This window comes from Capsicum annuum, chromosome 12 (genome assembly GCF_002878395.1).
Source record: "Capsicum annuum cultivar UCD-10X-F1 chromosome 12, UCD10Xv1.1, whole genome shotgun sequence".
Classification (NCBI taxonomy): Eukaryota; Viridiplantae; Streptophyta; class Magnoliopsida; order Solanales; family Solanaceae; genus Capsicum; species Capsicum annuum.
The window spans coordinates 87,870,491-87,882,672 of NC_061122.1; positions in this window are offsets into that span (position 1 = coordinate 87,870,491).

Consider the following 12,182-nt stretch of genomic DNA (forward strand, 5'->3'; position numbering starts at 1 on the left):
GGCCACTTGTTTAGCTGGAATAACAGCTAGCAATTTATTCCAAGCAGTAACTAAGTTAGCAAGAATAGTGAATGCAGCTCTAAACTCTACATGAGAAACACGTTCGTCCAAGGGGTCTGCTTGGACGGGCTGAGGGGCTGACTGATTTCTGTTTCTTCTTTTGGGAGGTATGTTCTGTAAATGAAAATAAGAAATGGATTAGACTGATAGTTTAACTTGAGCTCATGCTAACTCACATAATATGAATACAGAAAGAAGGGAAATTGTTTCTAAAACATGTCATAGCCTCATGTACATAAATATGGCGCACAATACACCCATGTACAAGACTCTAATAGATGCGGATTTCAGACTTCCTAGGATGCTATTGAACCTTAGGCTTTGATACAAAGTTTATAACACTCCGAATCTGATTCCCAAAATGCTATACGGTGCTAGCAATTCCAAAGGACCACAAGCTAACCCATGACTGATATTTATAACTGAGCACAATATAATATTCTGTATAAATGAGAATAAAAGGGCTAAAAGGTCATAAGGTTCAAATATCTGATAAAACATAACATCTGGAAACACGATATAACAATACCAAAATTGAAATAAACTGTCTGAACATGCTAGTCTGAAAGACTCTAAACTGTCTAGAAACTATGGATTTGATGGGACATGTCTCCAACTAACTCCGTCTACTAAAATTGAAATAATAAAGTGATGAAATAATCATGCGATCATCAAATGATGAGAACTCACTGCAAACTGGCTGAATCTGAAGCTAACTGCGATTGGGAACTTGAGCGTCTAAACCTATGGTATAAAACACCATAGTGCACAACAAAAATATGCGTTAGTACGTCTGAATATACTGGTATACAAAGTGAGATAGGCTAAATGCATAGGGTTCATATGCATAAACAATACTAACTGACTAAATAATATAAATATGAGAATATATGCATGAATATATAACTGTAAATGAGATCATAAAAATACTGACTATAGGGTTTGAATACTAATAATATGAGTTTTGTATAACTGATATACTATTAACTGAGTGACTGTGTCTAATAGTCTTACTTCTGATGGAACTAGCTGAGTTCCATCCTGAACTGAATGATTGTATCTAACAGTCTTGAATATGAAGAACTATTTGAATTCTTTTACTGAGACTAAGACTGAGACTGTAGGAAGTAGTCATCTAACTAACATGCCCCTTTTCTGTATAGAGTTAGGGTTCAATTTCTAACCCTAATTGGAAGGGTGTCAATACCGCGTCACTGGTAAGGAAAAGCTGTGAGTAACCCTCATCTGGCAGTGTCCCCAAAGGAGAACGGTGGGACCCTCAACTAAAAGTGTTAATCCACCTAATTAACCCTCAACTATCAGTTTTATTATCTCAACCTATGCTGGCTACATTATTCTGGAATGCAACGATTGCTTCTAAGGGTCAAACCCTCAATGGTCAGTGTGTACCCTAATCCTTAGGTTATCTCGGTGCTAAATCCTACTCCCAACTGAATAGACACTAAAATAATTATACTGAAATAAATTGGACTGAGTTTTGTGGACTGATGAAATATGACTGAATTCTATTAACTGACTGAGTTCATGAGATTACTGAGTTTTCCTGAGTCATGTAACTGACTGAATTCTACTAATCATGGCGTGATTGAGATTATCATAAATATGACACTGGCTCTAGGCACACAGCTAAATTATCGGGTATAAATATCCCCTGGACTCAATAGCATAAAAGTAATTCATGGCACAAGTTTGAAAGCACAGCAATGGCTACACATTTATCCATAATTCATTGATAAAGACATTTCATCAAACACGATATGCATTAACCTTTAAATGAATGGGGATTTTATACTATCATACTATAATGACACTTTTTCCTTCACATAGGCATTTAATTAAACATATGGGGAGCATACTTTGGTTATAACATCATCAATGCATCTAATTATCATGGTTGCATAAATAAACTTACAATTTGAAGGGTTTATCATTAATATTATGCAAATCATCGCATACTAGGATAAATCATTGGAGCATGTAATTTAAAACATGAATCAAAACCCCAAAAAAATGAACTTGAATTTTAATTCAACTAAATCATGAACATTCATAAATTCACAATCTTTGGAATTTAAAAAGAGATTCTTGAGCTTCATGGGTGAAAGGGACCCATGGATCAACACTTGACATACCTTGATTGTGAATTTCTTAAAGTTCTTGGACTTGAAGAACTTGAATCTCTTAGTTTCTTGAAGAAGGGTTAGGATCTTATTTTTGGCGATTGATCTTTGAGAGAAATCCTAATTTTGTTTTGTAGATGAATAATGAAGTTATGAGCTCTGATCTGGTATAATTAGTGGTCAAAACTGATGGAAAAAGACCCAAATACCCTTTTAAAAATGGCTTAAAATTGCTGATCGGAAGTGGTAATGATTTGGGTAATGGTCCACCGCTGGCTCAGCGGTCCATCGGTCTATCCCGTCGTACTTGAATAGAACCTTAACTTTCTGCCTCATCTGTGACAGTTTTTATACTGGTCCATCACTAGCTCGACGATCGACTGTCCTAACCGTTGCCTCTGTGTAGTTCCAATAGTTCTCTATAAAATATCCATAACTTTTTTTACTTCGATACAAAATTTGGATAAAATTGGTATCGTTGAAAAGCTAATTCAATTTTTCATTTAATAAAAAGTCAAAATTGTGGAAATTCTAACTGATTCAAACATTAATCATTTAGGAAGTCATCACTAACTCTTCTGGAGACTAGATTTGACTTAAAAAATGTTTGGGGTACTACAGTGTGTAAGCTCTAATCCAAATAATTCCCATGTGAATCTAAGTTTCATGATTATTATCCTAGTTTATGAAGTATTTTTGAGGTGAATTATATTCATAGAAATCACTTAGAACAAAGTGGATCTAAGAGCCTTTGATTCTTTCAAAGATTAGTATTTGATTCTATAAGGGTCTACTTTGAACTTATACAACTTTTGATATACGTAGAATTTTGTAGCTCAAGACCCACCAAATTGTAGATAATTGATCCAGCTTTCCAATAATACAAATTTTCCTTAATCTGATACCCAAGAAAAAAGTTATAGCCATTTTTGAGAAGAGAGGAAGTGAGGTCACGTGATTAGCTCGCAACGCGCGTTCCGTCACCCGTACCTATTTTTCAGTTTCTTTTTCTGCATTTTAAGGGCAAATAAGTCTTTTTGTCCACCCTAACTCATCTATAATAGATAATTTCAGCACCCAAAAGCATTGTACAGACTATTATTTATCTTTTCTCTCAAAAGAAAAAAAATTCTAGCCTTAAGAAATCATGAACAATACCATTACTATAACTTCAAGAAAGTCAATAATCCAAGCTTCCGGGTTCAAGGACTTCAAGAAGAATCTTCAAGAACATCGTTAAGAATTCAAAGTTCAATCTTCTACAATTAATTAATCAAATAAGGTATATGGGGTTATGAACAGGGATACTCCTTTCATCTTTGTGCCTAAAACTAGTTTTTAAAGATGAATTTACATGAATTTACATGAATTGCAATTAGGGTTCATACCTAAGGTATCTTGTTTTGAGCTATGAATTTATACAGTAATTGAAGTATGAAATTCCACATTTGTCTTAATTTAAAGAACTCTCTTTTATGATTTGAATGCCATAAGTATGATTTAAGACATTGGTAATAGATTTCCAATTTGAGTTTAAGCATGATATTGTAATATTGACCGCATTATATTGATATTGTGGAGTATTTCAAGAAGCATATTGAGAATGACATTTTTCTATGAATTTACATGAGTTTAAAGTATGTGCTTTAAGTCCCTAGTTTGAGTATTGAAATTTCAAGAAGATTTTGTTTTTAAGCACCCTATGACTAGCATATATTCAGATTTTGAGAAAGATTTGATCTTTTGATCTTTAGCTTAGATACAAAATCCACATTACCATTTTATTACAGTTTACAAAAAATAGATTAGTATTGATTATAGTTTAAAACAGACAGATGCATAACTAGTTTTCATTATAAACCCTTATGCAAGTTTTTAAGGTGGATTTACTACAGAATGAGCATACAGATTAAAAGGAGTAGTATTTAGCACCGAGTTGGTTATGTTTGCTAGTTCGTATGCCCCAGAACTATGAGCCAATGTAGGTATAAATTTAGATTATTTCCATTTATATGGATGATAGATATAGATTGTGATCACTTAGCTCAGGTTATACTCCTTGGCAAGAGTATGACACATCTCCTCGATGTGAGGTTTTTCCCATAGGGTAGCAAGATATTGGACTCCATGATAGCTCATATGGTTTATGTCAGTTAGAAAAACCTCCCTAAAATGTAAGTCCTAAAACAGAATAACAGAACAACTTTTAGAAACTAAGTGTAAAGGCTCACGATTTTATTCAAATATTGTTTTACATAAGTCATCAGCAATGAGATTTTATTTTTTAGTTTATAGATACTAAGGTGAGTCTTTTTACACTTAGACTACATGATTAGAAAACAGACTTAACTTTAGTTCTACTTATTCCACTAGTAGAAAGAGTAAAAGTATAGCTTTCAGAACTAAGTGTTATGACTCACAAGATTTATATAGTATGCTTAATCATTCATGATTTATGATTTTTAGCTTTCAGTCATTCAAGCCAAAATGAGTCATTTATACATAATCAAATTAGTTAACAGTATGGCAGTTCATGGATTAGCTTGGGATCACATGTGGTCCTAAGCACCGTGTGAAGTCTAGGAGGTAGTCTAGGGATATTACAAACTTGGTATTAGAGCACAGAGTTCAAGTGTCCTAGGGTGTTTGTGAAGCCGTGTCTATCAAAGTCTTATAGAACGGTATAGTGACGTCTATACTTTTCTTCAAGAGGCTATAGGGTATTTAAGAAAATTTTCTTTCTTTCATACTCTAGATCGTGCTGCAAATTTGTTCCTTCAAAAACTTTTATCGATTCGTGTTTTACTCCAAGATTCTCCATCTGTGACTTTCTCTAGAGATAACATGATTAGTAAGTTCCAAATTCCTCCTAAAATATTGCTATCAGATTTACTATCAGTAATTCAAGAAGTCACATAAGGGGCTTGAGAGAAGCTCGCTAGTGTGTTATAAGTTCCTCAAATTAAAATTTATGTCTTCATCTATATGACTTGTTCAGTTAAGACAGTGTAAGATATGTATTCAGATTCCCCATTAACCTTTCAATTCAGATCGTGCTCATAAGAAGAGATAGTATGAATCTAGATTGTTAAATAAAATTTGCATCGATGGATATTACAATAGGAGGCTTATGATTCATTAATATTACAACCTTATTATAGTTGGAAGTGTAGCAATTGAAGTATAGTGACAAGAAAGATGGAGATAGTGATTAACTAGAAGTATATAGATGAACTTATGAATTCTATCGAGTTTCTGTTAAGATGATATGTCCTTGTGTGTTAGTTTTTTGCAAGGTAGAGCAGGATTAATTAGTTAAGGTGGTTTGTGGTTTTCTTGAAGTGCGAAAGGATTTATTGATGATATTTATTTTGTTAGTAAAGTATAGGTTGTTAATGAAAGTATTGGGTGGTTGAGTATTATTCATTTAGGCTTTCCTTAAGGTTGCAAAAAGAAGTTTAGTTGAAATTTATAGAGCTATGAAAGTAATTTAGGTGTATAGATGGGTAAATAGTTGCAATGTGTAGAAGGGGGAGGTGCTAATGTATTATAATAAGCTAGACCATGCGATCATATTCAATTATTGTTATTATGACTTTAGTGGACTAGTGTTTCTTGATGTTTTATTTTATAGCTTTCAAGTGAGAATAGTATATAAGGTTGTGTTGTTAATCATGCTTAGCACTACACACTAAGTTTGAATAATGGATGCTCATCAAGGTGGATGTAATGATTTCTTGGTTTGTGATGCTAGTTATATGGAGGTGAACCAATAGGCTTGAAATAGTGAATGCAAGAATTTAAGTTTATTGATTTGAGATTAAGAAAGATGCTATAGGTATGAATTAGAGGTATGCCCAAGCTGATATGGGGTTGCATTATCTTTCTAAGGTCATTATGTGTTGTGTGTGGTTAATAGTATACCTTTGATTTTCTAACTGAAAGAAGTCTAGTTTTATAGTACATGGTGTTCTTAGTAGATAAGTTAAGGAGTTATCTATATATGGTGTTAGGTCTTTTAAGTATGATTTTGATTCTTATGGTTTGGGAAAAATATAAGTATAGAAGTGTGATCTTGGTAGGCTATGTTTATGTGTTTAGTAAGGTAGGTGTGTTTGCAAAGGATAGTGTAAGTTTTTTATGATGATTATTGAAGCTAGAGAAAGTTAAGGATGGTATATGAAAGGGTTGTCCAAGAATGAAGTCGGTAAGTTCAAAATATAGTTTATTCGTGTGGGTTTAGCATTTATGTGAAGACCATTAGATTTAAGAAATTTTGGCTTAGTTCTAGGAATATGAAATAGATCCACAAGTTTAGAAGGATAGCTTTAACATAAGGGGGAGATATTGTAAGACCCTAGCTAATTTTAGTTCCCTATTGCAGTAAAATGGGTCCAAGGCTTATAAAATTCCACTAAGTTTTGAGACTTAGCCATTTCTAAATCTTCTAGACTTTGATGATTTTATTTTCAACCTTCTCGGCCTCAGAACATTTAATTTTAAGTTGATCTACTATCAGAGTTGATGATAGTACACCCCAGGTAAGTTTTAGAATTATTGAATGAGCATAGAGGTATCTTTGGATCACCAAAATAGTTGCATCTCGCGATATGCCTGCAGCGCACTCTCCATACCACTGCTAAGAGAGCCCACAATATAGCCCGCGGTGTGCCCCCTTTTATTTTTCCATCTCCTGTTCCAGCGTATTTAAGGTCTAATGCTAATACACTTCATACATATTCAAGTTCATTCTAAGCTTCCAGTAAGTAGCAGCTTCACTCTATGATTTGAGTCATCCCTCATAAATTTATGAACTCCGATCTTATGTTGAATAGCTTATGATAAGTATGAACTCATGTTTTAGAGTATAATCGGTTCTCAAAACTCATGCTACTAGTAAAATTCACATTATATCAGGTATTTCGTTAGTTTTTATCTCTTTAATAAATCCATGGGTTTGACATTCTATTCCTCAGGCCTCAGTTAAGAGTCAAAGTTATGTATGTCCTTATGTGTTAGCCCTTCAGTAACCTCTTCTTATGTTAAGATAGTGGTAAACGGATAAGCAATGGTTTAGATGAGAGGGATTTAATAACCTTCATTAAGAATGATTATTTATGTTTTTTCTAAGGCTAAAGGATGAAGGAATATAGAGGTAAATCTCTGGTATATATCATAGTTAGTTGAGAATTCTGAGTGTGTCTTCTTGAGAATAGCGCAAGAAAGTTGATATTGATAGAAGTTTGGAGAATATAAGAAGTATGCCTTTATGGGTGTTTTCCTTGAAGTTCATTTGTGCTCATAGTAATAGGTTTGAATTCCATATTAGGATAAAGGTGGATGAATGCAATATGCGCTAGTGGACTTATTGTAAGAGTTCCGAGTTAGTCATTGAAGCGTTAAGGAATTTTATGCTTAGGGTGTGACTCTAAAAGAGATATAGAAGATTGAATCATGCGGTTTGGACTAGTATAATGGTGTAGCATGTTGTCTCTTGTGATTTTGAGTTAGGCTTGGTCATGGTGAGATAATTTAGTTTAGTTTAGACTTTAGTAGATGGAGTTATCAACGCCATGTGAGAATTGTAAGTTGAATCGTGAGTATGGTATCTAAGGGGAATAGTATAGTTGAGGGTGTATTTGAGAAGTGTTGCTAAGCTTGAAAGTAAGAAGTTGCGCTGCCTAAGGCCTAGTAATTCTATCCTAACTTATGATTTACATTTCTATGTTCCATGCTAGAGAGTTGTATCAATGTTGTGATTCCTTAGTCAGATGTCTTGTTTAGATCATGAACTAAAAAATTCTTTGCTTTATAATATTATTAGAATTTCTTCGTAGAGTGTTGGAGAAATACTCCATTTAAGTATGGGCAGTCAGTATGGCTCAGTCTATAGAGCTTGTGATCCAGTTTAGCAATCAAACAGATAAGCTCCTATAGATTTCCAACTTTCCATCTAGTATTACTACCCAAAGTTTCAAGAGCAAGGCCATTCCAAGAGGTGAAATTTTCGTATTCATGAAAATTATGAATTCAGCTCAGTTTACTCATTATGCATCAGTTTCATATACAGATATTAAGTCATGATTTAGCTCGTAAATGCTCCGTGCATCATCTCAGTCTTTCCTCATTATTTTAGCCAAGTTAGTATCATTCGGGGGATGAACTCCCAAGGGGGATGTTGAGATACCCCCGAGTTTTCATGTCCTAAACCTCTCATCCTTTTTTTATGAAACCAGATACAGCCAAAACTAATGGTTACTCATATGTTGACACTCTCATTTCTATCTCAGCCTTATGATCATTCTCATATCTCTGCATGTATTCAAGAAATCAATTTAGTTTATGCTATTCAGTTCATGAATCATGTTTTAAAATCAGTTATGCAATCATGTTCCCAGTCATGCATTTTTAGAATACGATCTCAATTACCTTATACAGTACTCTCAGTCTAATTAGTTTCATTTGAGGACGAATGTTCCTAAGGGGGAGATAATGTAAAACCCCATATTTTCATGCTAAAATTCTAACCGTCCTTCCTATGTGTGTAAGCTATAATCCAAATGATTCCCATGTGAATATAAGTTTCATAATCAATATCCTAGTTTATGGAGTGTTTTGAGGTGAAAGATGTTCATAGAAATCACTTAAACCAAGTGGAGCTAAGACCCTTTGATCTTGATATACGAAGAATTTTGCAACTTGAGACTCAACAAATTTTAGATAATTGAGCTAGCTTTCCAACAATACCAATTTCACCTTAATATGCTACCCGAGCAAAAAGTTATAGCCATTTTCGTGAAAAGAGGCAATGAGATTGCGCGATTAGCCCACGATTGGGGCTCTTGCGCGATTAGCCCACGATTGGGGCTCCGTCGCCCGCACCTATTTTCCAATTTTTGTTTCTGTATTATTAAGGGTAAATAAGTCTTTTTGTCCACCCTAACTCATCCATAACAGATAATTTCAGCCCTCAAAAGCATTATACACACTATTATTCATCTTTTCTCTCAAAAGAATAAAAACCTTAGCCCTAATAAATCAAGAATAATTCCATTACTCCATCTTCAAGAAAGTCAATAATCCAAGCTTTCGGGTTCAAGAACTCTAAGAAGAAGCTTCAAGAACATCGTTAGGAATTCAAAGTTCAAAATTCTACACTTAGTTAATCAAATAAGGTATGTGGGGTTATGAAAAAGGATACTCATTTCATCCTTGTGCCCAAAATTAGTTTTTAAAGATGAATTAAAATTAATTTACATGAAATACAATTAGGGTTCATACCCAAATATCATGTTTTGAGTTATGGATTTATAAAGTGATTGAAGTATGAAATTCCATATTTTTCTTGATTTAAATAACTCTTTTTTATGATTTAAATACCATGAGTATGCTTTGCGACATTGGTTACAGATTTTCAATTTGAGTTTAAGCATGATATTGTAATGTTGATCTCATTATATTGATATTCTGACGTATTTCTAGAAGCATATTGAGAATGATGTTTTACTATGAATTTACATGAGTTTAAAGCATGGGTTTTAAGCTCCTAGTTTGAGTATTGAAATTTCAAGAAGATTTTATTTTTAAGCACCCTATGACTAGCATATATTCAGATTTGGAGAAAGATCTGATCTTTTGATTATAGTTTTATTATAGTATATAGAAAATAAATTAGTTTTGATTACAGTTTAAAATAGACAGATGCATAGCTAGTTTTCATTATAATCTCTTATGTTTATTTTTAAGGTGGATTTCCTATAGAATGAGCATTCAAATTAAAGGGAGTGGTATTTAGCATCGAGTTGGGTATGTGTCCTAGTTTGCATGCCCCGGAACTACGATACAACATAGGTATAGATTCAGATTATTCCCATTTATGTAGAGGACAGATATAATTTATGATCAATTAGCTCAAGTTATACTCCTTGGCAAGAGTATGACACCTCTTCCCATTGTGAGGTTTTCCCCTTAGGAGAATAAGATTTGGACTCCATACTTATGTACCTTAACTTAGTTATGTTATCTTAATCGTAATTATATCATGACTAGCTCATTCGGTCAATGATGCCTACTGAATACCTATTATTTTGGTACTTATACAACACTTCTGTGATTTTTTGGTGCAGATCAGAGTACTAGTTGTCACCATTGATCATTTATCATGCTAAGTTGATATTTCCAAAGATAGAGTGAGCTCTTGGATTTTGAGTCACCCATTTCCCTCAATCTTTATATTCAGTCTTTTGTTATCGAGATAGATGTTTTTGACTATTCTAAGTTTTTAAGTTATAATACTATTAGATGCTCTTGTACTAGCTCTACTAGGTCGTGGGATGGTATCTTGCATTGACTGCTTTTATCTATTTAAAACTCTTGCTTATTTATAAGTGTGTTGTTCATTTTTTCCTATATTGGGCATTTCCTACCAAATTAGTCCATTGTGTTAGCTTCGGATTTTGGTTTGTCTTACCTACTAGCATGATTTAGTAGGTTTTATCATAATTCATAAATCTGGTCATGACAAATTGGTATCATAGCGTAGGTTACACCGATATTATTGGTACAAAAGAACTTGTCTAGTACTAGTAGATTCTTGAGGATTGGAACAATGACATTTGTTTCCTATCTTTGGGAGGCTATAGGACATTCTTAGGAGCTCTTCACTTCATTCACTCATATCATACTACGAGTTTGAGTTGGTTTGTAGAATTACTCCCATGACTTTACTCTTTTGCAGATGGTCAGGACATATCCTAGCTATACGAGATGAGAGTCCTAAGACCAAGCCTACGGATTCTACTCCTATTTATGGATGACCTATAGGTCTTGGACAACTGCATTATATTTCCCCAGCTAGGGTCCAGGATATGTCGCCCTACCTAGGTCTTATTCTTATTCCTAAGCTAGAGATTCTTCTGCCTCAGCTAGCGGTGGGCCAGGGACCAGCCCAGGCTCTATCATGGTTTATTTTTTCTTGAGTGCTTAAAGATATATTGGTTTAAATATTGGGGATATTTAGTGGTATGTCATATGATAATGCATAGTCTATAGATCAAAGTGGTACTAAGGTAGGGGTGCAGCCTGTAGCTGTGCCTCCCAGACTTGAGGTTCCTCCTACATCGACAGTTACTCAGCTAGTGGTTTCTCAGCCTGTTATGTCTTTTGAGGAGCAGAAGATATTGGGTAGATTTTTGAGATTGTATCCTCCTAGGTTTCCTGGTGCTCCGGGCGAGGATGCATATGAGTTTCTAATTGCTTCTGAGGATACGCTTTGTAATTTAGGCCTTGTTAAGACTCATCCCATGGAATACACCATATTTCAGTTAGATTTTGTAGCTTGACATTAGTGGAGAGGTTATATGGATTTTAGACCAGCTGGATCTTCTCCCATGACGTAGTCTCAGTTCTTTGAGATGTTCTTGGAGAAGTAAATGCCTCATAGCCTTAGAGATTGACTAGGGATCAATTTTCTAGATTAGATCAGGGCTCTATGACAGTTGCAAAGTATGGGGCTTATTTTCATGAGTTGGATATATATGTGACTTCTATTCTAGATAATGAGTATAAGAGAGTTCGCTACTTTGTTAGAGAGTTGAGACTTCCCATTTGCATATCTACTCAGAGTTTAGTTATTGTGGGTAGGTTTTTATTGAGGTGTCAGATAATGCTCGGGTAATGGAGGAGATGCATTGTAAGGGTCATGAGAGCTGTGATAAGAGGATTAAGTTTTAAGGAAAATTCAGTGGGAGCCATCATAGTTCTTGACATAGAGATAGTAGTTCTCAGAGTAGGTATTCATCCCATCCATCCTATCAGTCTTAGAGTTAGCCTAATCGACCCGTTCAAGTAGTGCTTCAGATTACTAACGGAGGTTAGTCTAGTGCTAGTGATCTCCCTAATAAGGGAAGTGGCCAGTCTTTGAGAGGTTTAAAATCTAGCTATTTTAGTTATTTTGGTTGCTTCGAGTCAGTCAAATATGTC